The following is a 7373-nucleotide window of genomic DNA, read 5'->3' as shown; positions in this document are numbered from 1 at the left end:
ATTATGGGAAAATAGTTTGTTGTAAGGGGGAGTTCTGATTGTTTTTGCACGAGAATGGTGAATTGAGGTAATTCACATAATGTTGTCAAGTTTCTTGTATAGTTTGTTTTCAATTTTTTTTCTCAGAAAATCAAAATTGAAATATATTTTGATTTTAGGGGGAGTAATAAAATTTTGAAAAATTTAAAAATTGAAAAATGAAAATGAGTTTTGTTGCAAAAAGAGGAGATGATAGTACATTGGTGGACTATCACAGCATGCTAGAGATTTGTAAAGACAAAATTGTTTTTAAACAAGTCTTACTAATGATGTGTCAGTAGGCTTCACACAGTTAGTAAATTGTATTCGAGATATAAACATAAAATCAAAACTTACTTATTTTGTGGGGAACACTACTTGGATATATAGGTAACCCCTGAAATCTCGTTTGAAAGGTTTCTTATTCTGGAATACTAGGTTCTTGTACTCAATTGATGTCTGGGGTATTATTCCGGGACTTCTGCTGAACGGTAGTTCTGACCTAGTCCTTGGCTAATACTTGCTTCAATATGCTTGAAACATAGCATAAAGCCCTCAGCTGATTAGACAATAAAATTGATGATCAGTTGTTGTAGCTGAAAAGATCCTCTAAAGGGGACCCACTGCTAAGTCGAAGCTGATATCTCTCTGCTGAACGGAAGTTCTGACCTGAGATCCCTCAGTTCTCGCATTTTTCCCCTAATTTATATACAGATATCATTTGTAGTTATACTTACCTGTAAATCAGAATATTGGGATCTGGATACGGGAGTATATTCAAGAGGTGGGATACTCAAATAAGTTTAAGTGCTAATACATTAAATACGTATCTTGAATCAATTGAAAATTTGTGTAGAGGTTTAAGTGGACAACAATACTGACAATCAGAAGTAAATTTGTTTTTAACATTTGCTGATTAATCAAGATCAACGGTGTTGGTGATATGTCTAAAAAACCGATATGATCCTCTTGCACAATCTCTCAAAAATAGTGTTCATTTCTGTATTGTTCAAAATTCAAAAATCCAAAAATATTGTATTTTTGTTTGATATTTGAAAACTACAAAAAGATTTTCGACAACAGAGTGTGAAGAACTGATTTTTGTCATTTCAAGTGCTAAACATGTTGAACTTGTGGTTTGGGAGAGAGTGTTAAATTGTGAAGATTTGAAATGCAAAATTGGTTCATTAACTTGATGACTAAGTTGAATGGTAACCTACAATTTGATCTTCATAGTTTTTCTTATACGATTAGTTAATTCATTAAGTTGAATTGCAAATTGTATTATTTTGTGATAGTATATTTGAGTTTTGCAGATTTCTGATCCTGTCGCTACGGATAGCCAGGAGACTCATCAGAACCAGAAGAGAGCTTAAACAGAGAAAGCCAGGAGTTGATTTCAATGGTGATAACGATTTCCAGACAGAGATCTCAGCATTATGTTAGGGGGAGTCTGATGAAAGTTAGAGCCAGAGAATGATCCAGGCATATGATTCCAGGAAGGAATTCCTGAAGAAGATATTATTCCAGGCTGAGTTCCTGAAGAAGTTCGAACAAGATTGAGGTGCTGTGAATGATTGAAGACTCTCACTAAAGATTCCGTCAACATTCAAGGGGGAGTTTGTTAGTGCAGTTGTCTGTCGACTACATCTTAGTTCGAGTCTTGGAGAGAGAGAGAAAGACAAGTCGTTACGAGTTTCACTACGAGATTGACTACGGCAATATCCAAGGGGGAGATTGTTGATGCATATTTTGTCTATCGCCTTCGTCAATCCGGTTAATCCGAGTCATAGTGAAAAGCCGAGAAGAAATCAAGCGTATTATGTCATATCTAGTTAGAAATGGCAAGGTGGCAAACTTGTAATTAGTGAGAACTTTCACTAAGTTGCCTTGACCATATATATAGGAGTTATGTCATATTTTTAGTTAGACTTTAGGAAGTTCTTGGAGATTTTAGTAGAAGACTTGGAGAAGACTTTCTAGAGAGAGAAAGTAGTGTAAACGTGAGATCTTGTACCGAATTGTCAAATTCAGCAATGAAATCACGTTAGTAGTACGTTATCGTGTGTTCGGTCACGTTCGTTCACGGATTCCGCACGTGAAACGTTCGTTACGCAATCGAACGGTATCAAAACCGGTCCTACAATTCACTCGACAATTCGCAAATTCAATACAAACGTAGGACAACTGTCTAAAGATTCAAATGTAAATCAAGTTGTCACAAAGCACACATCAAAACATAATAAACCCTAAATCTTACAAAAGTCTACACTGGGGTGAAACCTCCTAGAAATTAGCCGCGCAAGATCGAAAGAACTTGATCACCGGATGTTGAGAACTCGAAGTTGAACATCTTGAAGCCATGAGGATGGTGGATGATGAGGTTTAGGGTTTAGGTAGGTGATGATGAGGAACAGATGAATGGATTGATGGAGCTAGGGTTTTGAATCAAGAACATGATGTTGATTTGATTCTTGATTCGGGTTATCGAGATGAAGGTAGGTGGATTGGTAGATGATGAATGATGAGAATTGGCTCCAAGAATGTTTCAAACATGAAAAACAAGTGTAACCCCCGAATATTGATGGCTAACCACCCCCCTTAACTCGTTCCCGTAACCAAACAAAAGAAGCTCGCGTCGGCAACTTAGAGAGGCCGTCGCCGACGGACCTAACCACCGTCGGCGATGGTGTGTGCATTCTTCAAAAGCCATCGACGGCTAAACTTGTTGTCTACGGCGCTTCAAGCTACGGGAGATTACACGGGGCGTCGCCGACGGGCCCTTTGGCCATCGGTGACGGTGTCTCAAAACCTTCTTTTCTGTTTTTCGCGTTCCTTGCTCCTGGTTGACCCGTTTCGCGTTCCGGTGGTCCAGTTTTCACTCCGATGACCCGTAAAGCTCCCGAAAAGTTCCTTAAACTCTGCTAGACCTGCAAAACAAGTATCTAATCAAAAGTGGGTTATTCGAAATTAAAACATGTGTAAAAACATCAAATTAAACAATTACAAGCACCGGTTTTCGACCACGTATCACATCCCCACACTTGTGTTTTGCTTGTCCTCAAGCAAATCTGTTTTTCACTTTCACGTGGGTCGAACAACGAATACACTCCCCATTCCCGGGACGAAGGTTAAGGTCCTTTGTCATGCTAAAGTTCAAACTCTTTACAATTTTCAACATATTTAACTTGTAAAATGATTTCACATACAAAAAATGGTTACTCAAGATTAACCCGCCCGTGAAACCAACAGTTCATGCACATCCCTCACAATGTTCTCTCAACTCGGCTTGTAAATTGGCTAATGTTTATAATGTATTAGCATTTCAAAGAATATTCACTCAAAACCGATTAGAACATATACCCGCATAAGCTTGCAACTCAATCATTCTCCACCATTGATCATGAACACTAAGCACAAGTCATAAGGTCTTTGTAAGGGTTGTAACGGGGCTAGGCTAAGGGTAGAAATTAAGATATTTTAAAGTGGCTAAGGTGATGAAAATTCGATTTTTATTACAAACGACTACTCTAAACAACACTAACTATAAACACCAATTATGAGGCAACAACTTTTCGCCTTTTATTCAACAACTACTAACACTTCTTTTTGTGTTTTTCTCAATGTTTTTTCAATTCTTTTCATAACATTTTCTGAATATATATATATATATATATATATATATATATATATATAGGGGAAGGTTCATTTGAGAAGAAAATTTTATTGAAAAGAAAAAGAATAAAAAGGTACAATTGTAAAACATTAAATAGTTTTTTTCTCATCTCATTTATTATTGTGTTTGACTAATTAATTAGTCATTAAGACTATAATCCTCCACACTAAATATTTTTGCCTACACACATCAAAAGTTATCCTACACATTTCGAAATTTATCCTACACATATTGAAATTGATCCTACACAGCTCGTAATTTATCCTACACGCCTCGTATTTATCCTACACTATAAATGAATTTTTATTTTTATTTTTTGTGAAAAATATATATCTTAAAAATAAGTTACAAATTTAATATAGTTAGTTATTAAAGATGAAACTACCAATTAATGATGTATGTAAGTTTACTAATATACCCTTATAGTTACATTAAGTACAAATATTGAATGAAGTCTAATGAAGCACTCCTATTGGTTGAAATTTCTTCTTTTTTCTTCTTACAAAGAATTTCTTCTCATTTGAACCCTCCACATATATATATATATATATGGTAGGGTTCTAGAGTGAACACTAGGTTGAGAGTGAACTGTGTGAACTAATCTGGGCCATTGGATTACATTATCTAGAGATTTTTAAACAATGGCAAGATTGTAATTATAATGTTGTAACTCCCTTTAAAATAAATGACAGAAGGGTATTTGTGTCTTTTGTAAATTGCATTTATTAAACAATATAATCAAAATCCCTAAAATCTCGCTAGTTTCCGTATATACAAGATACATAGTTGTTAGTGTATACACGTGTACAGTCTCGCTAGTATCAGTTTATTCAATATACACGGTTGTTAGTTTATACACATGTGTACAGTCTCGCTAACTATCATTTTATACAAGATACACAGCTGTTAGTTTATACACATGTGTACAGTCTTTTATACATCTGTGTATTATATTCAGAAATGGTTACGTATGTGTATATTAACAACATATAGTATATTAGGCATGCATATGAGTAGATTCATATAAAAATTACGAAATTAATTAAAATGAAACATATCACATGTACGCAAAAATAAATAACTTCATCACATATTCAAAAAAAAATTAATGCCTAAAAATAATTACAATTTCAATCTCAGAGAAATTTTTTATTGTTTATTGAAAATTATAAAAAGTTAAAAACAATGTATTATGATATCTATATATACGGATAATAAAAGAAAAACAATATTCAAGTTAAAATTTAAACGAAATATATGGATAAAGAAATAATGGAGAAATAATTAAAAATGAGAGAGAGAGAGAGAGAGAGAGAGAAAGACAGTTAAGAGATGAGAAAATTAAGGGATTTTAATTAAACATACTTGGATAATGTCAATCTTACCCTTTTAATCTAAAAAATGATCAAGGGCCAAGATTAGTTCACTTAGTTCACTCTCAACAAGTTGTTCACTCTTGATCCTAATCCTATATATATATATTTGTCTTTGTTTTTTTTTGCAAACAATCACAAACAACTATACAAATACGACTCCTATAATCGAATTTTCATCACACGGGTTTAAAAGAAAAGGTTTCACAGTTATGGGCTATAGGGTGGTCAAACGAAAGGTTTAGGCTCAAAGTGGGCGACTAGGGGATTTATTTGGGTAAGGATGGATAAATGGTTTTAAAAGAAAATGTTTACCTAATGCCTTAATCATTCTCGTGCTTGTATTCGGCTATGGTCTCAAACGTATCAAAAGTCGCAAGTTCTACAATATATGACTAATGGTCCACTCAAACAAAGAAACATAGGTATGTAATCTATGATATAAAAGTGGCTCAAAATCTCACATATCTAAAAGGGTATGGTATGTGACATGCATAAAAGACTAGTTTCTTAGGTGGACTATTCCCAAATAACCACCCGCTAAATACCCGTCATGCTATTAATTTGAACTTGACCATGACAAAAGACCAAATGGGTTGTGACATCTCTCGTTGACTTAGTTACTTGTGCTTTTAAGATCGATTTTGAAACAAGATATTTTTGAAATTTTCCCCCATCCCCACACTTGAGGTAAACATTGTCCTCAATGTGTAGTGTTTAAATGAACGGGTCAAAAACGAAAATTTTTACTACTCCCCCATCCCCACACTTGAAGTACATATTGTCCTCAATGTGTAAGAACTAGAGTATTAAACGCACAAGGGATGTGACACGGCTAATTCCCCAAAATTTCACCCCGGAAAATAATGTACAATTTACAATCCACTTATTTACTAATCTAAAGATCAAAAGTAAAAGGAAACGTATGCACCTGGTTTTTTTTGAGCTCATTTCTCGTGTGCTCCTCTCCTCTTCATGAAAGCGGTTGTCCCACGAACCCAATGTACCTACAACACTTAACCCTTGTGTAGAATCATGCTTCTCACAACCATCAAAATTTGTTAGTTACCTAGTTCTACAACTTTTATGAAAATATTACCAAGCTATACGTTATTTCACTTTGATTTATGTGGAAAATAATTTACAACAACAACAAACCTAACTCACTTTCGTAAGAATCACGGTTGCATTTAGCTTATGCAACAAGCCCTTTTAAACCCCCCAATAGCTTGGGAGGACGAGAGGTCTCGTGAGGGTTATATAGGGAACACACCCACAACGTTCATTTAACTAGGCAAAAGTAAATAAAACGAAATAAAAAGAACGAAAACAAAATAATATACAACAACAACAACAACATAAACATACCTTGCCTCTACCACTGATATCTCTCGTTAGGGTTCACTGGCGGGTTTGGCTGGTATTGATAACCAGTGAGGGCCTCAAACATCTCCCTATAGTTATCGAGTGGACTCTGCTCCCCTTGAGGTGGTGGTTGGTAAGGAATCGGGATGAAGCTGGAGCCTACTGCCTCGGGCTAGTGAGGGGTTGGATCAGATGGGCCTCGTGGATGGGGAAGGTTGGGGTAATCGGTCCACCCAGAATGTTCCGCAAAAGGGAGACCGGCTTGATAGTCTCTTTGATGTCGCTCCTGATCGTGGAGCACCTTGGCGTTATTAATTGCCATTTGGTTAGAGACAGCCAAAGCTCTCCATCGGCGTTGCTCCAATTCCCTTTGTGCATTTTGACGCCTTGCCTCATCTTCCTCCCATGCCCGTCTTTGGGCCCTTTCTTCCTTTTGCAACTGTAACAAGCGTTCCATTTGTGACCGTTGTAATGCTTGTTGCAATTGTTGTTCCTCCATCTGTTTTTCCATCCTCTCGCGAAAGGATGCTCGGAAAGCCCATTGTTCTTGCGAGTACGCCCCTTGCGCCTCTTCCCAAGCCTTCCTGCTCGCATGGTATTCTCTCCCTTCACCAATGCATGCCGATACATTATCGTAAACCGCTTGTTGCCCGCGGGTCCATAACCGTTATGACGGTATTTGCCTTTGGTTCACAAAGTCTGCTACATCGGCAGAAATCTCCCGATGCTTCCTCCTATATCTTTGCCTTGGTCCCCCCGGACTGGAAGGATCCGTCTCCTCCTCAACATCAGGCATCTCCTCATCTTCTTCCTCTTCATCACCCTCTTCATCACCCTCTCTCGGCTCGGTGAATCGGTAACTATCTCCTTGTTCATCTTCAACCGTGTGAAGATGTCCAAAAGCCTTCACAGTTATCTTCCAATGTCGCATCATGGAGGCG

Source organism: Helianthus annuus, chromosome 3, assembly GCF_002127325.2.
Source record: "Helianthus annuus cultivar XRQ/B chromosome 3, HanXRQr2.0-SUNRISE, whole genome shotgun sequence".
Taxonomy (NCBI): Eukaryota; Viridiplantae; Streptophyta; class Magnoliopsida; order Asterales; family Asteraceae; genus Helianthus; species Helianthus annuus.
Note: the sequence above shows the minus strand (reverse complement) of the source record.